This window comes from Amblyraja radiata, chromosome 32, assembly GCF_010909765.2.
Source record: "Amblyraja radiata isolate CabotCenter1 chromosome 32, sAmbRad1.1.pri, whole genome shotgun sequence".
Lineage (NCBI taxonomy): Eukaryota > Metazoa > Chordata > Chondrichthyes > Rajiformes > Rajidae > Amblyraja > Amblyraja radiata.
The window spans coordinates 19,518,528-19,543,730 of record NC_045987.1 but is presented as its reverse complement, the minus strand read 5'-3'; the positions used below and the strand labels follow the sequence as shown (position 1 = coordinate 19,543,730).

The window sequence follows — 25,203 nt, the reverse complement described above, 5'->3', positions numbered from 1 at the left end:
CAAAAATGCTGGAAAAACTCAGCGGATGAGGCAGCCTCATGCAATCCTTGCATGTCTCACCTGCTGAGTTTCTCCAGCATTTTTGTCTACCTTCGATTTTTCCAGCATCTGCAGTTCTTTCTTAAATGTGTTCACAGAAGGTGCGCAGCCTTGCCGGCGGCTTTGCGCGGGATGTGGTGCAGCCAGAGCTCGGCTGCTACTCGGGGCACCCGGCCGCTGCTCGGGGCGCTTGGCGGGCCAGATGATTACGGGGAAAAAAAATCCGCCTGTGGGTCGGATGATTTCGGGTTAAGGGCCCCAGGTTGCCAACCCCTGATCTACTGTACTAATAAATCTTTGCATGTTTAATCAAACAGAGGCCAAATACGAGACACTACATCTTCAAAAAGGTTTTCAGTTCCAGCTTCATGACATCTTGCAGAAAATACACTCAGAATTTTCCAGAAATGCCCTGGCCTACGAAAAGGGCACCAAGTTATCTGCTCCACAACAAAATTACCTATACATTAAATCTACTTTAAGACTTCATTCCATTTGAAATAAGTTTGTTGGACCACTAATACAATAAAATGTTAGATTTAACTAATAGAGGCTTAATTTAAGATATTGATATAAGTCAAGAACAAGTAGTGCTGGTGGTTCTATCAAAGAATACGTGGTAACCGACCAATAGTTAGAAACATTTCATGAAACAAAACTACATAATATTTTTAGTGAATTAAAAGAACCATTGGTTCTTGCCTTGCATGTTTTTAATAAATATCTGCCTAACTGTTTATTGAGATAGTATGTCAATGGATGGTGCTTCATGATTACCCCACTTTCTCAGTAATGCAATGAAGCGTCGGCAGAGCTGAGCTTACTGGAGCTTGTATTCACCATTTCCTGACTGAGATCATCCTAATATTTAGAAATTTGAATGGCTAATTGGATTGGCCTGTGCTTCGGTAAATCTTTACACATGATGAGTACGTAAACATTAAAAAGCTAAAAAAAAGTGTATAATAAGTCTTTTTGTTGTTTAAAATAGCATTCCAGGAAAGTGATCAATGGTAATTCTGAGAAAGATTCTTCAGCAGACTAGACAACAAAAATCATTGGATTTTGCAAAATATGAGAACCAGAAGATGAAGCCAGCCAGCAAATTAAATTAACTAAACATTTTTTTTTATTGAATTTGATGAAATGAAGAGTTTGTGGATTGTATCGAAGAAAAACTATGTTAGAAAAAAGGTGAAATTGTTTTGCAATTCTTTATTGTGCATTTTAAAGTTGCAGTAGATGTGTGTAACCTTCATAAAAATCAACTTAGCTAATGCCTGTTTCTTGATATATAGTTGCAATGTACACTTATATGGTGGGAGTACAGCAATTAAATTGCCAGTAATAAACAGGGCACTGGACTAATCATCTAGCGACCAAAATTTAAAATCCTCTGATAGCAGCTGTGGGATTTATATTCAGTTTATAATCCGGATTTTTAAAGGTCCTTTGTAGTGATGACCACAGAACTACAAGCCTGCTATAATACCCCAATTGTTTCACTGGTACCTTCAGGTGAGGGAATTGGGTAACTTTGCCCGATCTATCTCACAATAACTCAGTCCCTTGAGTCCTGGCAACATCTTTGCACATCATTTCTGCCCTACTTTCAGCTTAACGGCATCTGTTCTATTGCAAAGCTACCAAAACTGAGCACAATACTCCAAATACAGCCTCACCAACATTTTATACAAGTGCAACATAACGTCCTAACTTCTATACTCAATCCTTTACTTATGGAAGCCAATATGTCAAAAGTCTTCTTTACTACCCTGTCCACCTGTGACGCCACTTTCACACAACAATGTACTTGTACACCTCGATCTCTCTGTTCTACAGCCCTACCATTCACAGTGAAAGTCCTACCCTGGTTTGACTTCCCAAATGCAAACCGTGCACATATCCAAATTAAATTCCATTTGACATTTCTGGCCCCACTTATTCAGCTGATCAAGATTTTGCTGCAAGTCTTGAAAAACCTTCTTCATTGTATACGATATCACTTATTTTAGTGTCAGCTGTAAACCTTTTAACCATATCTTATACATTCTCATTCAAAAAAGATGTCAAACAACAATGAGTATAATACCAACCCCCAAGGCACACGAATCACTGGCTTCCTCTGCGATAACAACATACCAACATCACTCTCTGGTTCCTATTATCAAACCAATTAAGTATCCAGTTGGCTAGCTCTCCCCGAATCCCATGTGCTCTAACCTTACAGAGTAACGTAACACGTGGAACACGTACTGAAGTACATATAGACCTGAAGTAAATAAAGAGGAAGGAGATTGGACTGTATTGCCTTCCATCACAGTGAGGAATGTGGGGGATCCGCTGTGGTGGATGTTTATGTTAACTTTTATGTAGTTGTGTGGCTTGTTGCTTTTTTTTTTATATGGCTGTATTATAATTTGACTTTCACTGTACCTTAATTGGTACATGTGACAATAAACTGATCTTGAAACCTTGACCTCAACAATCTTCCTGGTTACTTTAAAGGAAACCTCAAATTCATGACACCAATCCTACACACAAAATAAATAAAGACAACATTCACCAACTTGCAGTCTTCCTCAGCCTTGGCTAACAAATAATGCATATATCTCAGACAGGGCTTCTGGAATTTTTTCTTTAGCTCCCCACAGTGTTCATGTACTTTGTTTTTAAAGGAGGTATCAAAATCCAAATGGTAAAGTTTAGTGTTTACATTCCAAGATACTATTTCAATCCATTTGCTTTGTTCAATTTAACTCAAGTTTGTGGAACCTGATAAGGCCCCTTTATATATTTTTCAAACATCCAGCACCTCCTATAACGCAGACTTTCCCCAAGTAATTCCCATTGACTTTCCAGAGTTCCTTAGTCTTCATATCTTTGTCCATAGTAAAAGAGGAGGAAATATATTCATTGAGGACCTCTTCTGGAACTCTAAAGATATCTTTGATGTTTGGTCTTTGATGGACTATATTCTTTCCCTAGTTATTCTTTCTCCCTTAATGTACTTGTAAAATCTCTTTGGATTCGGCTTAATCTTTTCTGCCAATGCCATCTCTTGCCCAGTTTTTTGCCCGACCAATTTCCTTCTTAAGTATACTCTGGCATCCCTTACACCTCTTCAGGGATTCGCTTGATCCCAGCTAATTGCAATTGACCTGTGCTTGCTTCTTTTTTTCTGACTAGATCCTCAATATCTCTTCATCTTGGGGTCCTTATTCCTGCAGTGTTTGTTCATCAGACTACCAGGAAATAGCAGACCCTGAACTCTCGCTAGGTAGTTTTTAAAAGCTTCCCATTTGCTGGACATCCCTTTGCCTGCAAACAACTTTGCAAGCACCTGTCAACATTTGCCTTAACCCACTTGGAACTTTAACTTGTGGACCAGTTTTAACCTTTTCCATTGCCATTTTAGAACTAATAGAACTATGGTCACTCGTGCCAAAGTGATCTTCCACTGACACCTAGTCACTTCCCTGCACTAATTTCCCAAGAGCAGGTCAAGTTTTGCCATTTCGCTAGTTGGGTCCTCTAAATATTGCTTCAAACTTTTCTGAACTAATTCAATAAATTCCACCCCACCGAATGGCTCAATCTCCTATTATGCCAATGCTACTATTCTTGCAACATTCTCCCTGCATATTTGTTCCTAATTACGGTTGACAATGTTGGTGTCTATAGTACCATCCCAACAAGTTGTTCATCCCTTTCCTATTTCCCACCTAAAGCCCCACAATCCCTTAGTAATTTCACCTCTACTGCAGTGTTGTTCTCCTTAATCATTCAGAAACATTTCCACAGGCACTAAAAAATCCAATTTATTTACAAACATTATAACTACAAGCATAGGTGAAAACAGTTACGTTTGGCTAATCCCATTTAAAAAAAGATCAGAGCATCTGTTTACGTCGTCGGGTTCACACTCGAATATTAACTACACTATAGTTTGTCTATGCTATGACAGTGTTTGAGACATTGAAATTAAAGGACCCAATAAAAAGAATGATAGAAAAATATTTGAAATTTCAATTAAGCATTTGGAAGTGGGGATGAAGCATTTGGAAGTGGAAAGAACATTTGTACTCTTCAGTCCACAGCAGTTGGAGAACATATATCTATATAAAGGTACTTAATTTCTAGATAGGATACATTTCATATCCAAACAAACCCATACATTACAAAATTCCTTAATGAAAAGAACATTGTATATTAATAATAATGAACTACTGTGCACCATCTGACACTTTTCCACATTATAATCAGAAGATGCAGAATGGAGAGTACATCAAATTGAATGTGGCATTCTTTGCCTTCAATGGTAACAAGGATTTCCACATGATTAAATAATTGCACATATCTACCACACATAGAAGTACAGTTTAGAAGAAAATTTGTAATACATGTCAAATTGATTTCTACACTTATAATTTTAAAGCAGTGTGTAGATTACAAGAACTCAAAAGTGAAATTCTGCATACTCACATGTATATGATTGCATCCATGTACTTTGTTTTTAAAGGAGGTATCAAAATGCAAATGGTAAAGTTTAGTTTTTACATTCCAAGATACGCTTTCAATCCGTTTGCTTTGTTCAATTTAACTTTTGATTTTGGAACCCAACCTCAATTTGTTGATTCCAATATCATAACCACAACATCCAATTTTCCTACTCATTCTTTCTTGAACATGTACTAGCTAACACTTTTTCCTCACATTAATAATATTCCTTTTTTCCCCCCCATTAGCCAACATGCGTTTTCCTGAAGTCATTATTTTTGGATCATTTCCAAATTGTGATACTGATCTATATACACACACACACACATGCCAAACAGGTTTTACAGATGCTAGATATTCAAACTAAACCAGTAAATGCTGGATATACGGAATAATCAAACAGCATTCTGTGGAGACAACACAGAATGAGGCTTACAGTACAATAATCTTTCATCTGAACTGATCCGATTTGCCCAGTTCTGATGAAAGGACTATATCCAAAATATTAACTTCTGCTCACTTCACAGAATGTTGACCCACTTGCTTACTATTTGTGTAATTTTCATGTTTTTAGTTTGAAACATTCAAATAAAGAAAAATCACTGTTCACAACTTTCCACTCTGACATAATTAAGCGTAGCCCCCCTTCCCCCATTTGGCTAATTCTTTAACAAGCTTCATACACATGATCTCAAACCCATTTTAATACCCCGCCTTGTTTTTATCAAGCTTTCAGTACTACACAATATCAATACATACCAAATCAATAAATAAACATCCACTGTAATTTTCTTTATCAATATTTTCAATTACCCAAATTCTCTTTTGAATTGAGCAAACTCTCCAATCAATGTTTTTGGTTTTAATTAACCCATATTTTGACCTCTAACTACTTACGCACAAACACAATTGGCTAACTAATCTTTTGGAAGCAACAGCATCTTCTTGATGAAGAATATTTACTAACCCAGCGATAATCATGACCTTTGCAAGTCACTCTATTTAAGCAACTTTGGATACATCAGAACCTTTTATCTTTTCCATACAAATTACCCCAAGAGTTTGCCTTAGTATTTATCCTTCACATTTGTTCCAACATTTTATTCTCATTTCACTGAATTTCTTAAATTTTATTCTCATTTCACTTTTTTTTTTGAGAGAACCATGGCAAAGGGTGCTAGCGTCCAGAAATCAAGAGTACAAATTCTGCCATGATAAACTAAAACAAAATTTTAAAAATCTACCACGCAGGAAACATTACATTCTGAAATTCCAACTGGTTCATTAATGTTCTGAGGGAAGAAATCTTCCTCTAACCAATCAGACTGACGTAGAAGCTATTCCAGTCCCACACTAGTCAGTAAAGTAACTATCCTCATGGAAAGCATCCATGAACAATAAACAGCACCTTGCCATTGTCAACATAGAAAATATTCATTGAAAAACGATCGTTGATCACTGCTTTATCACCATTAGAGAATTTCCCATTTCTAAATTTCCCACATCTTTTACCTCTTAATTTATACTCAGAAACAATCAGACATTTTAAGATGTAAAGAGACATTGCAAGCTTTTAATACAACATGATTTGGCAACAGTCTATTTCATGACTGATATACAAGACAGCAACTATGAAGGGTCTGTTCCACTGCGGGGACCTAATTTGCGAGTTTAGAAGAGTTTAGGAGAGTCAAGGAGAGTGTCATGGTCTTGTTGTATCGCCAAAGTAGAACACCTCCTACGACCTCCTTCGACTATGTAGAGAACCTCCTACGAATATGTAGAAGACCTCCTACGACCATGTAGAAGATCTCCTTCGACCATGTTGAAGACTAGATTTGACTATCTACGATTTACTCGCCGATGCTCTCTGGAAAATTGGACACCGAATAGTGGAGAGTGAAGACATCCACCTTCGACTATACCAACACTATCTACGACTACCTTCAATTATCTTCGACTGCCTTCGATTAACATGCCGACCTATTACGACCTACTTTGACTAAACCTACGAGTAAAAAAAATATCAACTTTTTCCATGCGACCAATTTTTACTCGCGGATAATTTTTCAGCATACTAAAAAATACTCCTCGACCAAACTGAGGTGGGAACTTCTCTCGAGCATGAAGGAGAGTTACATAGACCTCCTAGGACCACGTGTCGACCATGCTGCGAATTTGAGTCGAGCGCTAACTCTTCTAAACTCGCAAATTAGGTCCCCTCAGTGGGACAGGCCCTTAACAGATTCAAAATAATCGAGAGAGAATAAGCAGAGTTGCAATTGTTGTTTGGACTCCCAGGAGTACAAGTTAGAAGACAAAATATATTAACATTTGTTAACTGGCTAATACCATATGGATCTAGTGAATTTACATCATATATATTTGGCAGCATAACTGAAAATATGGAAGATATTTTTTTTTACACAAAATTAAACAGGTGCCGAGCCAAAAATGAACAAAGATGAGCAGAGATGAAAAAATCTTATTTAAATCTAGGTTTTGCATAAAAGGTGGCAGTGGTGTGGCAAAGATGTGTGTTAGATGAGATTCAGAGAACAGACAAGATTGCAATGGGTTGAGTTTTATAGCTAGACAAAGATTTAAAAATCAATTGGGAGATATTGCAGATCAACACGAATAGCAGTGAGCAGATTTAACTGAAGACAGAATGTAGTTAACCAAGTTTGTGGTTGATGATGACCATGAAAATATTAGTGAAATCAAATTTAGAATCATTAAAGACATTGCCAAAATGGTTTAATGGGGGAATAAAGTAGTAAAGGAGGAATAATCTTTTTGATAGGTACATTTCTAAACCCGCTGCTGGGAAACAATGGGTGTCCAAAACACAGACAAAATAAAAAGTAGGGTTTCTGAAGGAAACCAACAGTCACAACTCTCATCGTCTTTTATAGTTATTCTATAATTAACTCATAGCTAGAGTCCCTTGTTTCCAATCACTGGGCAATTAACACATCTGACTCATTCACACTAACAGAGAAAGTGTCATGATGTGGAGATGGGAAATATCCTCTTGGGATGTTTCTGAAACTAGATTTCAGGTGGTAATTTTCACACAATTATGCCATCAGGCAGGTTTTGAATATATACATGGGGATGGAGGAAAATAAAGGTGCTTGGACATCACCTGGGATTGGGTACAAAGTGGCACTGACCAAGTTTGGACCAGGTCTCCTTCCCATCTCCCTTCATCTGGGTCACAGGGTGCAAAATCTATGAGGAGGAAAGAAACACATTTAAAGAGAAACAAAACAGTGCATGGTTTCAGAGATCCTTTGCTGCACAGTATACTTGCAACATTCAGCATTTCCAAAATTATTTTACTTTCTGCAATAATTTAGAGACATGCCCCTCCATCACCCCTGTATGTAATTAATTAAATTATTCACACCAATAGATGTAGGTGGGCCACAGTGGCTGTAATATTATCAGCACATGCAGTTTAAGAAAAAGGAACGACCAAGTACAAACAACTATCAACAGCAAGACGACTCCCAATCATAATACACAACAAACGTGGAAAGCCTTGTTCCAGATCTGGTGCCATCTGCCAAAGCACTAATGCTGAACTGCATTTGGCATTTAGGATGTAGCCACATTAATTTTCCTAATTGTATTTGAAGAATGCCTATGTAAATTAATTAAACATTGAACCATTGATCATTGAAATAGTAAAGCATAATTACTGAAGTACATTATTTCTTTAATGAAACTACTCTGAAGTTGGGTGATGTGAGAAAAAAAATCTATGTTCATTGACCAACTCCCATCTCGATGATTCTGATCAATTCATTCAATAACATCTCACATTAAGAATAGCTTTCGTCCAACCACAGGAAAGAAATCTCAATTTAAAAAAATCAGTTGTATTGATCTTTTTCCCTGCATTACCTCATTGCATCTTCTCTGTAATTACAACAATCTCCATTTCGGCTATACCGCTCTACAATATCTCTACTGTTGCCAAAACTTTTATCCATCCTTTTATAATCGCTAGGACTGACCATTCCAATGAACCACAATGACCTCCCCTGTTAATACTCCAGGTTTTCAAAAAAATCCGCTGCCAGTGAACAAAATTGCACCTCATGCCTATTAAAAAGATGCCATCCCCTACTTTCATTTGTCCGTCTCCGTTCATCTCCGCCCAAGATGTGGCTTCCACCCTTCAGTAAAAGTGGTTCCCTCCTGCTGTCATAAATGGATCTCTTACCCATTTCTCCTGTGTCCTATATTTCTGCTCTTGCTCCCCCTCTCCCAGATAGAACAAGTAGAGAGTTCCCCTGGTCCTTACCCATCACCTCACCAGATGTCGTATCCAACAAATCATTTTGACATTTCTGCCACTTTTGATATGATCCCATCATCTTCCCATCCCCATCCATTTGAGTTTTCTGTGGAGACCTCTCCCTCCTGAAACACCCCCTCCCCAGGTACTTTCCCCTGCAACTGCAGGAGATGTAACACCTGTCCCTACACCTCACATCCACCCAGGGAGCCCAGCAGCCCTCCAAGGCAAGACAGCCCTCCTCAAACCTTATCTACAAAATTTGATATTATTGATGTGGCCTCAGTGGGTGGGACCAAGCATAGATTAGGTAACCGTTTGACAGCACACTTGCATTCAGTCTGCTTAGCCGTGCTGGACTTCCTGGTTGCTAAATATTATGACTCCCCTTCCCATACCAACCTTTCTGTCTTCTATTGCCAGAGTGAGACTGCACTCAAGCTGGAGGAACAGCACTCCATATTTTGCTAGGGTACTTGACAACCCAACAGTATTTACATTGAATTCTCCAATTTTAGATAACAGACCCCCCTCCCCTTATTTCCTTCCCCTCTTCCCTGTGCCCACGCAGGTGGGCATGCATTTCTCTTATTACATTCCTTTTCGTCCACCCCTTTCCATCAATTACCCATCTAGTTTCATATTTCACTCCTTATCTTGTACCCTTGTCTCCTTTTCACCTCTAGCTTTGTCCACCTTTCTGCACTCAAAACCCCTCTCACCTGTAATCACCTATCACTTGCAAGCTTTGCCCTGCCCCCACCGCTTTTCCCCCTTTCTCCCCTTACGACAATCAGAATGAAGGGTCCCAAGCCGAAACACCACCTATCCATGTCTTCCAGAGATGCTGCCTGAGCTGCTGTTACGCCAGCATCTTGCGCTTTGCTCCAGATTCTAGCATCTCACTTCCTTGTTTCGACCAAATCACAACATTCCTTTCATTCATTACCTGTGTTTACTGAAGTACTCCGACTCACAGTTAATCAAAAAGATTTAATAGATCTACATAAGACTAAAATGTATATTTTGTTTTCCATTACAAATCCGACATGAATAATCAAAAAAGTTAAATGCAGGATGCCATGTTAGACAAACTGAATGCATGAAAAAATATAGAAATAATGATTGGTGAATAGCACAGTTAAATTCAAAAAGCCTAAAATTCCCCCCAAAACTTGAGATTTACAATTTTGAAATCTTAAGAGTCATACAGTGTGGAAACAGGCCCTTTGACCCAACTTGCCCACACCAGCCAACATGTCCGAGCTACACTAGTTCCACCTGCCCGCATATGGTTTATATCCTCCAAACCTGTCCTATCCATGTACCTGTCTAACTATTTCTTAAATGTTGGGATAGTCTCTGCCTCAACTACCTCCTCTGGCAGCTTGTTCCATACACCCACCACCCATTGCGTGAAAAAATATTTTGGCCAATAGTACTGGAAAGGACTGTCTGGTGCTTCTATTTCAATACAAGGGTATCAGGTAAAGAGGGGGAAAAAAGTATATATTAAGCATTTAGGAAAAATGAAATTGATCATAATTACATTTTAAAAAATAGATGGCAATCAAGATTTGAGTTAATGTACATTTTTTTTTCTCACATCCAATTTAAGATTAAGACATCCAATTAAAAAAAAGACATTTCAATATCTTCAAAACAACCACAGGCATATTACTTGAGGAACATCACAAGAAAAACATACTGACACGTTTTATGTGATTTACAAATCAACTAAAACTACAAAACAACGATAGGAAATTTCTAACGACATATAATGTACAAAAAGTGGGAAGAAAAAATAATTGTTTTAAATGTGAAGGCTATGTGGGAGTGCATTTAGAGAGAAAGACATTAAGTTAGAGGCAAGTAAAATTAAGCTGAGAAAAACTAAGTTACTATTACAGATGATTAACCTTACAGCAGAACCAGCCTGGTTTGATATAGAGGAAGCATGTCACCCAAAATTGTCAAATGACATATGGAATCCTGAAGGCTCACAGCCGGAAGGATATAATTCCCAAGGTCCAATGCATCAGCTCCACATTCTCCGAGCCTTAACTCTTTCTACGGACTCCATCAGACCTGCTGGCCATTTCCAACAGTCTCCTTTTGTGAACACATGATTGCAAACAAAAAATTGGCACTAGTCTCTTCTATTTACTTTGTGATCAAGACTACTTTGTGACTGAACAAATTTTCAATAGGTTCAAGTGAAGTTCAATAGCCATAAACTGGTAAACCACTGATTTCCAACTATGCAAATCATTAGGTCGACTTGAAATTATATAAGCCATATCAATGTCAAACCTTTACATTTATAATTGAAGGTTAGTAGCACAATTATTTCATCCACTCATGCTTGGAGCCTAACCATGGTAGAAGAGAGTCAGCTCTGTCAAATTACTTTGGGGAAATCCCAGCCTATGACTCTTTTACCATGTCGTGGAAACCCTGAAATTGGAAACTTAAATAAAGTATCTTAGGACTCTTTACCTTCCAACTCCACCTGCAACTAATGCCTTAATTATACATTGTTGTGGGTTTGGATAGATATTGACCAGCCTCAGTTCCAGCCTATGCAACACATCCATCAGGACCACCTCAAACACCAAGTGCAAGGAAGCTATGACTATTGAAGTAGCAATCCTTATTACATAATATTTCAGTAGCTGGTGTGCACAAAGTTTAGAATCAGCAGTCAGCCTCTGGGGCGTTCTTCAGCAAGCTGCAAAAATTGGGATGGCCTTTCAGTTATGCCGCTTCACTGAATGCAGCCACACAAATTATGTTTCTGTTCCAAATGGGCAGTTATTGAGGAAAAAGCCTTTCTCCATTTCTCCCAAAACATCTCAAAATATAACAGTGTTTAACTGTCATATGCACCAGTAACACAATGAAATTGTTACTTGCTGTATATGCAATAAATTAACGGCGCTACTAGGTAACCAGACCACATCAGTGCAACCAAAATACATAAACCCTGAGAACATTACACAAGAATTAAGATAACTTTGCACATCCTACACAAATTAGTCATTTGCAAAAACATGTTTTGCACTGAATAGCAGAAAAAGGATTGCAGATGCTGGAATCTGAAATAAAAGTATAAATACTGGAAATACTTAACAGGTCAGGCAGCATCTGTGGAAATAGAAATGGTTACATTTCAGATCAAAGCCCATTCATCGAAAGTGCGAAGAAGAAAAAATACTGATTTGTTTTAGTTACAAAGGCTGTGGGAATACATTTCGGCACGAACTAGAGGGGTCGAGATGGCCTGTTTCCGTGCTGTAATTGTTATATGGTTATTTAGAGGGATAGCAAAAAGTCAGGGGCAAATAAAATCAAGCAGAGGAAAACTAACCAATGATTAACCCTTTGCAAAAATGGCCTGATGTGACCATAGAGGAAGCAAGTCTCCTAATATTGTAGAATGTTATACCGAATCCTGAAGGCTACAACATGCTCCCAGCCAGAAAGATCAAGGACAGAATTCTCCAGGTCCAATACACCAGCTTCCACATTCATCAAGCTTTTCTGCTTTCTATGTACTCCACCAGATCTGCTGGGCATTTCCAATTCTCCTTTTAGTTTCAATTCTTTATAATAACCAACCTGCATTTCATGTTTTGAGCAGGAAGGAACTGCAGATGCTGGTTTAAACCTAAGATAAACACAAACTGCTGGAGTACCTCAGCAGGACAGGTGGCATCTCTGGTGAGAAGGAATGGGTGACGTTTCGGGTCGAGACCCTTCTTTAGACTTGTTTAATGTCCCTTAGCTTTCTATTTGACTGCTTTCATTAATCAAATATGCATCAATACATCACATGACATCCTGACATTCTCAAATAAGAGATATTAATTTTGCTTGTCCATTCCTACCACACCCTCACAATTTAAAACTTGTTTGCTCACTTTTCCTGTTCTGATGAAGAATCTTGACATGAAAGGCAAACATTTTCTTTCCATAGATGCTGCCCGATTGTAGAGTGTTTCCAGCTTTTCCTATATATTTCATTTATAAATTCCGAACCAGCTTTCCAATATGGTGCAATTTGTAAGAGGGAGAAAATTTTTTTTTTTTTTTTTAAATAAAAAAATCACTCGACATTCAAACCACATTGCACTAAAAAAAAAAGCAGAATTTTTATGTGTAAAGAATTCGTAGGCTATTTATCTACTTCTCGTTTCCCACAAATATCCTTCATATGCTTGTTGAAACAGAAAAAAACAATTCACCATGTCCATTACCAGATTTAAAATTCAATTGATCTAGCAACAATAATCATTCGATGAAGTGTTCCAATTTTTCACCACCCTCTGCACTCCTGAAAGGCCAGTACCCAATTATTTTTGCAATATACCCCTTGTGCCAGAGGAATCACATAGAGGAAATAGTTGCCAACTACCTAGTATCTTGAAAACTTTAACCAAATCTCTTATTGCTTTCTAAATTGCAAGAAAAATAATATTATTTGCAGAATTGTAGAATTTCTGGTGATTCAACCCAAGTATCACCCTCAAAAATCTTCACAGCATTTTCCACAAGTTTCAACTTTAGTCAAACTCTCATGCAAGACTTTACAATATATCTCGAGAAGTCTAATTAAATCAATAGAATCCGTCACCCACTAATTTCATTACTCTGCAAAATGATTGCATCTGATAAAACTGAAAACTGCAAAATTCATGCAGGCTCCTCATCATCAATTCAATTTTGCATACCAAATTGACATCAAAATTTTTAAGAATGCCGGGAGAGAGAAAACAGGGAATTATAGACCAGTTAGCCCGACATTGGTGGTGGGGAAGTTGCTGGAGTTAATTATAAAAGATGAGATAGCCGAACATTTGGATAGGAGTAACAGGATCGGTCCAAGTCAGCAAGGATTTACGAAGGGGAAATCATGCTTGACTAATCTTCTAGAATTTTTTGAAGATGTAACTAGGAAAATGGACAAGGGAGTGCTGACATGGATAGAGAAGTGGTTGGCAGACAGGAAACAAAGAGTAGGGATTAACGGTTCTCTTTCAGAATGGCAGGCAGTGACTAGAGTGGTACCGCAAGCTATTTACAATATATATATCAATTATTTGGATGAAGGGATTCAAAGTAACATTAGCAAATTTGCAGATGACACAAAGCTGGGTGACAGTATGAACTGTGAGGAGGATGCTATGAGAATGCAGGGTGACTTGGACAGGTTGGGGGAGTGGGCAGATGCATGGCAGATGCAGTTTAATGCGGCTAAATGTGAGGTTATCCACTTTGGTAGCAAAAACAGGTAGGCAGATTACTATCTAAATGGCGTCAAGTTGGGAAAAGAGGAAGTACAACAGGATCTGGGGGTCCTTGTACATCAGTCTATGAAAGTAAGCATGCAGGTACAGCAGGCAGTGAAGAAAGCGAATGGCATGTTGGCCTTTATAACAAGAGGAATCGAATATAGGAGCAAAGAGGTCCTTCTGCAATTACACAGAGCCCTAGTGAGACCACCTCTTGTATTTTGTGCAGTTTTGGTCCCCTAATTTGAGGAAGGCCATTCTTGCTATTGCGGGAGTGCAGCGTAGGTTTACACGGTTAATTCCCGGGATGGCGGGACTATTATATGCTGAGAGAATGGGGCAGTGGGCTTGTACACTCTGGAGTTTAGAAGGATGAGAGGATATCTCATTGAAACATATAACATTGTTAAGGGTTTGGACACTCTAGAGGCAGGAAACATGTTCCCGATGTTGGGGGAGTCCAGAACCAGGGGCCACAGTTTAAGAATAAGGAGTAATCCATTCAGAACGGAGACGAGGAAACACTTTTTCTCACAGAGAGTGGATAGTCTGTGGAATTCTCTGCCTCAGAGGGCGGTGGAGGCGGGTTCTCTGGATGCTTTCATGAGAGAGCTAGATAAGGCTCTTAAAAATAGCCGAGTCAGGGGATATGGGGAGAAGGCAGGAACCGGGTACTGATTGGGGATGATCAGCCATGATCACATTGAATGGCAGTGCTGGCTCGAAGGGCTGAATGGCCTACTCCTGCACCTATTGTCTACTGTCAAATCATTTTGACTGGTTTTATATGCTAGTTTGCCTTCCAGCTAATGGCTCTTCATGCTTAAAAGAATGTTCTGACAAAAGGTGTTTCTATTGTTGCTGTCTGGCCTGTTAAATGCATCCAGCATTTCCTTTTTATTTTTTAATTTCATGTTTCCAGCATCTGCATTAAAAAAAAAAATCAATTACTGTTTAAAAGGTATCTATGGACATCTGACCAACAATGTTCCACCTTTTAACATTTCTCAAACAAACACAGCTTCTTCTATCATCCAGCCATATCTACTGCTGTACTCCAAATTAGGTTATTTGTCTTTTGAAGATGGCTTTCTCTTTCTGGATATATCAGAATGCTTTTAAGAGCCTTTTTCAAGTGTGCTATTTTGGTGCCATTTCTGTAGTTTTTTGTTTAACGTGACCCTTGTGGATTAAGCTCTAACACATCGTCATTTACAAATTCTTTGCCATGTGAAGTCAATAGGTCTCCCACGTTATCTTGTTCCACATCAAACCCAACCTCATTCACCAATTTGTCAGTGTCTACTTGAAGAGTTTTCAGGATTGTAAACCCGCAAAAGTCATGCTCATTTTATCCGTAACTCATACAACAATGAATGGTGTATGTTATCGCAAGACACCATGATGAAGTCCATAGCTACATCTGTTATTGCTGTTCAACCCCAGTGACACATCTCCTTACTTGCCGCAGGTAACAATGCTTAAAAAGAGCAATACAACCGATGGATAAGGTTGCGAACAATGAAGGCATTCAGGAGCAAAACCTTCCAGATCCTCAACATCCAGAACATTGTGTAACAAAGGGAACCAGTGTAATCTTGAACGCAACTGTCATCTTTTTTTTGTTGGACTACCATACAAAATGGAAGATTGGCCTTTGACTATCTCTTTAAAGCTCTCATTCTGAGTGGTGCATTAACAGATTCAAGCTTAGTCACACCCGGTAAACAGCAACAATCTTTGATGGCCCTGAAGCTGGAAGCTGCTTTCTCATCCATCAAAGAATGAAAGAACGAGGTCATCCTCTTCCAACAGTCTTTCTATACACATTAAACATTTGTTTAAGAGGGAACTATGTTGGTGATTTGTTTCCGCTCATTTCTGAAATTTTCTGCTGCCATCGCTTGTAGATAAACACAATGCAAACCTGCATACAACTAGAAACTTACAAACCAGAGTGACCTTAAAAGCATCAGCATTTTCACCAGATCCATAATCCTCTTTATATTCTTTTAAGTCTTACCATAATGATTTTGCTTTTTACTGAATCATGAAAACTTACAATATTGATTCTGATCTTCTAACCACGTACTTACCATTCTTTCATTCTCTCCAATATATCTCCAGGGAGAGTATTCTGCTACAAATTTGAGTTTTGTTTCCAACATAGAGCTAAATAGATATGAAGATTGAAATCTCCCCTATACCTGTGTCGGGGTCTATTTCCATTCGTAGTCTTTTTCAAAAGTGGTTGGGTAAGGCATGGCTGGTAATCGGTAAATACAGATGAAGGAAGTTTTTGATAGGCAAAGTTTTTGATGGTTGGACAAAGACTAGAGATGGAAAAAAGGTACAAGGCCAAAGGATTGAAAAATTGAAGCCGTTTAAGTAGGTGAGGGGGGGGGGGGGGGAAATAGTTGCAAGTCTAGGTAGAGGACAGCAAGGGAAGGGGGGCTTGGAAGAGGTTATCTAAAGTTGGAGAATTCAATGTTCATACCACTGGGTTGTAAGTTACCCAAGCGGAATACAAGGTGCTGTTCCTCCAGTTTTTATGTGGCCCCATTCTGGCAATGGAGGAGATTGAGAAGGGAAGTTAAAATGGTTAGTAACTGGGAGATCTGGTAGCACAAATGTTCAGCGAAACGGTCATCGAGCCTACGTTTGTTCTCGCCAATGTACGGAGGCCACAGCAGGAACAGATGCAGTGGTTGAGGTTAGAGGAGGTACACGTGAACTTCTGTCTCACCTCAAAGGACTGCTGGGGTCCCTCGATGGAAACGAGGGAGGGGGTATAGGGAAAGGTGTTACATCACCTGCATTTGCAAGGGAAAGTGCCTGGAGAGTGGGTGGCTTGGGTGGTAATGGAGTAGTAAATCAAGGAGTTGCAGAGGGTGCAGTCTCTGCAGAAGGTAGAAAGGGCTGGAGAAGGGAAGATGGTGGGATCACATCGGAGGTGACGGAAATGATATGTTGGATGCGGAGGCTGATGGGGTGAAGGATAAGGACTAAGGAAACTATTCGAACAAGTAATAAAAGTTAGAGTAAATAAAAAATGGTGGGAACTGGCTCAAGTTCCTATGCAACTGCAGAAGGTCCAATATCTGTCCTTTCTGCAAGCAACAGTGTTCTTCCACATTGCACTATGGTCTGAATTTATGCATCTGCCAAATGCATCATCCCATATCCTCAGGTTCCAGTTCCATTTGCCATTTTTCTGTCCAACTGTGGTCCTGTGGTCTGAAGATTTCTTCCTCACCATTAAATCACTCGACCAATTTCTGCCTGCAAAATTCTTTATCATGCCGACATTAGATCGAAATCATTCAAGCAGCAAGAGACCAACTGTAAGCTCCATGGAACCTCACTAGATTTTTGGATAAACTGCTATCAAAATAAAAAAAGCTTTCATCCTTATTAACAAGTTGAGAAAACAGTTATACCATTGATATTGGAAATTAATGCTAAAGTGACCCAAGAGTATGAAGCTGCCATTTGTCCCCCTTCTGCCATTCAATGCGAATTGCTGACTCTTTACCTCAGCAGCACTTTCCCGCACTGGTACTATTTCCCCTGGTTCTCATAACATCTAAAAGTCTATTGCTCTCTGCTTCAGATATACCGAGTAACAGCCTCCTGGGGTATGCAATTTATAAAGATTCCCTACCTTCTGGATGAAGAAATTGCTTACAATTGATAGTCAATCTATTATTTTCAAGCCATTCACCTGGTTCCAGACATCCAAACCTGAATAAAAACTGCACATCTATCGTGTCAGTCTGCTCAAGAATTTCAATGTGACCTCTTTTCATATCTCCATAAGTCAAGAGCACAGGCCTGATCAAGTCATATGACAAACAAGTCATTCCAGCAATCAATCTGGCAAATCTTTGCTGCTTTTTCCTATTGCATATCCTTGGATACAGAGACTAGACACTGTCACCAGACAGCATTGAAGAGTCTACATGCTGTATGATGCTAAAAACCTCTGGAACAATTCATCATCCAAGCAAAAAAAACACATCGCCCCTTAAGGATTTGGTCATTTCAATTATATCACTTCACAATCCTCTAAACTCTAGCAAACATAGGCCCAGTCCACTCAATGTCTCCTCATTAAGTCAATTCAGCCTACAAATGGACCACAGGCTGAAAAAAATGAGAAGGAGATGTTGAAATTGAGGTGATCTCCTAGACATCTTCAAAAATAACACCAAATAGTGAAGGATTTGTAACAGAAATAGATCTAACCACAGACTTGCATTGAAATAAAAATAAAAATCAAGATCATGAATATAGGAGGAAATAAAACAGGCCATGTCAACAATTCCCACATGATGACAAAGACAATTATAAAAATCCATGCATCTGCCTTGGCAACAGGAGGTAAAATCTAATAGGAATCATTCCAAAATTAGAAATTCTCCTGTAACACGCTCACCAAAAATTGTGGATTGACTGCACATTGCCAAGAGTTTATAAAAATATTGCACACAATTTAATAATTCTATAATTATGGGCAAATTGTTATTTAAGAAATTAGTTCACAAGTAGTAAAATGGAAAGACTTTGACAAATGCATGCTGACTTTAGTGCAGAAAAATTATGTTACAAAATTCTTCACACACTGAATGGTAAATCACAGAATACACTTGAAGTTGCATGCATGGTGTATAGAGGAAAAAAAGGTTGAGTGGTCTGATGCCCCAAACTTTGTCCTGCCTTATGTTATAAAGTGTATGGGGTTGAGATGAAATAAATTGGACTCTAAATCTAACCCAATTAATCTCAACTAATTTGCAGCATTCAAACATTACTGTTGAAAGATAGAAGAGTACAGCATAAGAACAGGTCCTTCAGCCAACAATGTCTGTGCAGAACACAATGCCATGATTAACTAATCTCAGGGGTGGAAAATTGCAACCTTCACGTGGTCCGCACTGTTTCGACGAATGCAATCAACCCGGTGTGCACAATCAAATAAGATCAAATAGAACAAGTTGTCCTACAACTTTAGGCTGTGCACGCCATACGCAAGAAGAAGAACTAATCTCAACTGCCGGCACATGTTCCATTTCTCTGCATTAGGGTAAACAAATGAATTATTATTAAACACACTAAGAAACAACAATTAAGCATTTACAGCAAACAGAAGCTCACAGAATGCTGTATAATGCACTGCTTGGTTATTGTCCAGTTTTATGGTCCACCTTCTGAATTTAGAATGCAAAACTTGCATTTAAGTTTATTAAGAAGATATTGCACAGTCCACTGTGTTTGGGGCAATTTCTGTCAGAGAACAAACAAACTAACCAGTACAAACATAAAGCAGTCAAAGTGAAGACACTGCATAATATGGCCAATAATAAGACTACTCCAAATCCGTACAAACCACATATACATCTGTGTTTGGTTTTAAATTACAACCTGCGATATATTATTGATCTTAGTCTGTGTAACAGTAAATAGACTACGTTGATTTCAACGCCATTTGAAGAGAAAACTCAAGATATCCTAACATCTATTCAACATTTGTTGTAACTACAAATATATGGAAACAAGATACCACGATCAAGATCATATGTGATGCTCCTCACCATCTACCCTCGCATTCCCTCCGTGGTCTTGATTTCTTGTTGTACATGGAAATGGACTGCTTTATCATCTGCTGAGACAATGTGAATGAAATTCATCTCCACAATCATCAGTAAACATTCCCACTCCTGAATTCAGTCACAAGATCATGTGAAGAATTGTTCAGCTAGAACAGTTGAAGAGCGAGGATATGTTAAAGCTGAAACAATTATCACAGTTGCTCTCTTTTGTACTAGGTTTGATTTCAGCCAGTGGAAAGATTTCCCCTCAATTCCCATCAACTTCAGGTATATTCTTTCAGCTCCATGATGCCATTGTAAAATGCACTCTAACATCAAAGACAATTACTTTCACCATGTCTCCACAATGATAAGGGCTGGAGAGATCAGTGAGGATTTAAAGAAAAATACAAAATAAAATTGTCAGGCTACAATGCAATTACATGCATTAACAGGCAGTATTTAGTCCAATACAAGGTTCCTAGAAGGACCTTAAAGCAAAAATAACGGGTAGTAATTGCACAGGAGATATGGATTAGGTGTATGACAACAATGTGGAAACCAGATTTACTGGTTTTGCTTAGCTGCTCATTGAATTCAACAAAGCAGAAGACAACGGAAACATGTGCTAAATTTGTGACCAATTTTAAACAGAGACTTTATAGCTGTGTAAGAAGGATGCTGGTTTAAACCGAAGATAGATACAAAAAGCTGGAGTAACTCAGCGGGCAGGCAGCATCTCCGGAGAGAAGGAATGGGTGACGTTTTGGGTCGAGACCCTTCTTCAGACTGGTTAGGGATAAGGAAAACGGGAGATATAGATGGTGTTGTGGAGAGATAATGAACCATTGTTGTAAAAAAGTAACAATAATGGGAAAAGGCCATTGTAAGCTCAGTGGCCTTTCTCTCTCTCTCTAGCCTTCCCCCACTCAATTCACACTAGCTTCTTCCTACAAACAGCTTACAATGGCCTGTTTCCTTTATCGTTACTTTTGCATATCTTTCATTCATTGTTCTTCATCTCTCCACATCACCGTCTATATCTCTTGTTTCCCTTATCCCTAACCAGTCTGAAATATCCCTAACCAGTGAAATAGCAGCCCGCTATTAAGAGACAGTAGTAGTACTAAACAAGTTTGAAATGTAATTTTACCTTCCTCACTATTTTCAAATTTCCATATTCTGTCGACCCTTACAAAATGATGGCATCAAAGCCGTGGATATCCAGAAAGTCATTAGAAATCTGTAGCCAAAGAAATGTTATGGCCAGGGATGATGGAAAGAAAAGTAGGAGGAAAGAAAAATACAGAAAGAGAAAGAAAAAGGACAGGGACATAGAAAGAACTGAGAAGTGCAAACAACATTAGTCAAAATGGAAATTTACCAATCTGGTTAATTCACATGATAAAATACCAGAATTGATTTTCTTAAAAGGCAATTCTTTCAAAAAAGTTTTATTTCTGATCTTACATGCCGTTATCTCCCATGCCGATGACAGAAGAAAGGAAAATAAAATGATGTAACTTGGAGGGGGAAAAATTAAAGATTGCTCACCTACTGATTACATACAAACAAAATAAAATACAACTATTTCCAAATATTTTAAAGTCTGGTCTTAAGTAATCAACAAGACAGATTTGATGAAGCAGTCAAACAAAATGATGCCAATTCTTTCCATATGGTTGACATTGTGGTCTATGCTCACAGCTGCAGTGATTATGAAACTCTAGTTCATTGTTGCAGGCTTTCATAGTTAAGATTTCCTTCATTAAACATCAGTAAACATGGTTTTGGTCTATTTTTTCGGGGGGATGCGACTTCTCTTGTCGTATCCCCCGTCTCCGTCTGCGCCGAGGCCTAATAGTGGAGCTGGCGGCCTCGGAGCTGCGGCAGTGGCGACCCGACCCCGGCGCGGGCAGCGGCAGTGGCGACCCGACCCCGGTGCGGGCTGCGGCAGTGGCGACCTGACCCCGGAGCGGGCAGCGGCAGTGGCGACCCGACCCCGGAGCGGGCTGCGGCAGTTGCGACCCGAAACCGGAGCGGGCTGCGGCAGTGGCGACCCGACCCCGGAGCGAGCAGCGGCAGTGGCGACCCGACCCCGGTGCGGGCAGCGACTGCGGCAGCAGCCACCAGACCTCGGAGCGGGCAGCGGCAGCGGCAGCAGCGATCCGACCTCGGAGGACCGGCCGCGGGCCCGGTGGACGACATCGTCGGGAGCTCGCAGGTTGGTGACCTGTTCTGCGGAGCTCCTGCGACAACAGCTGTGTCCTCTGGACTGGAGGGCCGCAGCTTCGGCGGCTTCGACCACCCCGGGCCGCGGAGCTGAACCGGCCCGTTCGTGGAGCTTGGATTCAGCCGCGGGACTGACATTATTTACCATCGCCCGGCGGGGTCACAACATCGGAAGCCTGGATCGCCTCGGCGCAGAGGGAGAATAAGAAGGAAAGAGACAAAAACTTAAGACTTTTGCCTTCCATCACAGTGAGGAGTATTCAACTCACTGTGGTGGATGTTAATTTGTGTGTGTTTTTGCCATTTTTTACTATATGTAGGACTGCAAGGCAACAAAATTTCGTTCAGACCGCAAGGTCTGAATGACAATAAAGGCTACTTTACTTTACTTTACTTTACTAATAAATAGCATTAATGCCCAAACTGATCACATCCTTGGTATCATTTATAAATTAAGTTCACAATTCATACCACACATTAGTTCAAGCTGCAAAACAGAATGTTGTGTAATCAGCTCAAGTGAAAAAGCAAGTCAAAGGGTCAAGAGTACAGCTGGCCCATACCGACCAAGTTGCCTCATCTACACTAGTCACACCTGCCTGCGTTTGGCCAATATCTCTCTAAACCTTTCCTATCTGTGTACCTATCCAAATGTTATAGTTTAAATGTTATCGTTTTTGCCTCAACTACCCTCACTGGCAGCTCATTCCACACACCCACCACCCTCTGCATGATAAAGTAGCGCCTCAAATTCCCATTAAGTGTTTCCCCTCTCACCTTAAACCTATGTCCTCTGGTTCTTGATTTCCTACTCTGTGTAAAAGACTCTGGTGCATCTACCCTATCTATTCCCTGCATGATCTAATACACCTCCATAAGAAGATCTCTCATCCTCCTACCCTCCAAGGAATACAGTCCCAGTCTGCCCAACCTCTCCCTATCGCTCAGGCACTCAAGTCTTGGCAACATCCTCAAATCTTCTCTGCACCCTTTCCAGCTTAACAACATATTTCTGTGGCCTCACCAGCACCTTGTACAGCTGTAGCACAACATCCCAAATTCTATACTCAATACCCAGACCAATGAATATCAATGTAACGAAAGCTTTTTGATCGCTCTATCTACTGTTACCCCACATTCAAAGATGTACCTACACTCTTAGATCCTTCTGCTCTACAACACACCCCAGAGACCTGTCATTTACTGTGAAGATCCTGCCCTCGTTAAGACTTTGCAAAATGCAGCAACTCATATTTATCTGCATTAAGCACCATTAAACATTCCTCTGCTCACTTGATCAAGATCCTGCTGTGACCTTTGCTAACCATAAACTTACTAAACCTTTCTTCTATGTTCTCATCCAAATTGTTGATATAAACCACAAACATCAATGGGCCCAGCACCGATCTCCAAGGCACACCACTAGACACCAGGGCCCAATCCAAAAAAACAACCTTCCACCATCACTCTCTGCTTCCTTTCATGAAGTTGATTGTCTATCCAATCAGAGCAGCCTACCATGAATAGCCTTGTCAAATGCCTTGCTGAAATCCATATAGACAATGTCTACAGCTCTGCCCTCAACATCCCTCTTTGTTACATCTTCAAAAACCTCAGATTCGTGAGACACTATCTCCCACAAACAAAACCACGCTGACTAACCTTAGTCATCCTTTGTCTATCTAAATGCATATACATCTTATCCCTCAGAATACTCTCTAGTAAGTTTCTGACCAAAGATGTTAGGTTCACTGTCCTACAGTTCCCAGGCTTTTTCTTGTAACCTGTCTCAAATAGAGGCACAACATTTGTCACAATCCAGTCTTCCAGCACCTCACCTGAATCCAATGGCAACTCATATCTCAGCTAGGGCACCTGCAATTCCTTCTCTAACTTCCCACAGTGTTCTCAGATATTTATGATCAGGCCTGGGAGATTTGTCTAACTTCATATGCGTTAGGACTCTCAGCACCTCCTCGACTGTAATACTGACCGCCTCAAGTTCCCTTGTCTTCATGTCTTCCTCCATGGGAAAAACAGGAGAAACACTCATTGAGGGCCTTGCCCATCTCCTGTGGCTCAAAACAGAGTTGACAACTTTATTTTTTTAAGGTGCCTTATTCTGTCGCTGGCTATGCTTTGTCCTCTTAATGTACTTAGGAAAATCTCTTTGGATTAGTCTTAATATTATTTGTCAGAACTATCTCCTACCACCTTTTTGCCCTCCTGATTTCCTTCTTTAACATGCTTCTCAGTTCCCAAAACTCCTCCAGTGATACACTTGATCCCAACTGCCTATGCCTCCTCCTTTTTCTTGACCAAAACCTCAATTTCTCTCGTCATCCAAGCTTCCTTACGCCCACCTGCCTTGGCCTTCATCTAACACAAACATGCATGCCCTGAACTCACACTTTAAAAAACATCCCATTTTCTGGATGTTCTTTTCCCTGCAAACAACCCGCTGCAATCAATTTGAGCGAGCTCCTGTCTAATACCAAAGTTGGCCTTGCCCCAGTTTAATATTTTAATTCAAGTCCCGCCCTGTCTTTATCCATAACCATCCTAAAGCTAATAGTGCTAATTGTTAACTAAAAAATCTCCCATCACAATACACCAATAGCCAAGCTACCCAACTATAAAAGGTCATATGCATGTGCGCGCCAACACACTACACAAAGCAAGTTTTCAAAGTTCTTAGCTTGAGAAAACACGTTACTTACAATAAGCAACAATATTTTAGAGCAATGTCATGTCTCAGCTGCGAAGAGGTTGTGTTAAATGGTTAGTGATTCATCTAGCAACAAAAAAAAGTTAAGGGAAAAACAAACAGCCAGCTAAAAGTGGCATGTGTCCAATAATAGCATGGCATTTGTTTACTGATATAGCAATTTGCGACTTAAATGTTTGATGTGATTACTACATCCGCCATCTGCAAAAGCTAGAACCTGTAGTCCAAATTCATGTTGTCACTTTGATAAGATCAGAAGCAAAATTTTCCAAATCATAATGAATGTGATCAATTTAAAATATCAATCACATTCTATGTGGTTATACTTTCAGATGAATGCAATATCCTTGTATTTTGGTTGCAGAGAATTGGACAAAAAGCAGGTTTCACAAAAAAAACACTAAAATTAAGTATATTTTCCACACAAACGCTTCATGTATTCTAGTTTCAGAGGACTAATTCAAAATCTTACTTCAACAAATTAATGCTTTCCATATCCCATTTTTA

General features: G+C 39.6%; 1 protein-coding gene across 7 annotated transcripts in view; it reads right to left on the bottom strand.

Moving 5' to 3' along the window:
• The window catches only part of rc3h2 (ring finger and CCCH-type domains 2), a 94,963-nt gene that overhangs the window by 63,982 nt on the left and 5,778 nt on the right, over positions 1–25,203 (bottom strand). For 5 of the 7 annotated variants that reach the window (XR_004416644.1, XM_033048959.1, XM_033048955.1 and 2 more), the window contains exon 2: positions 7,691–7,776. The exons of 1 other annotated variant lie outside the window; for it this stretch is intronic. The gene's annotated coding sequence lies outside the window, so the exon portion shown is untranslated. The remainder of the gene's footprint in view (positions 1–7,690; positions 7,777–25,203) is intronic. One more of the 7 variants, XM_033048956.1, reaches the window with a different exon arrangement.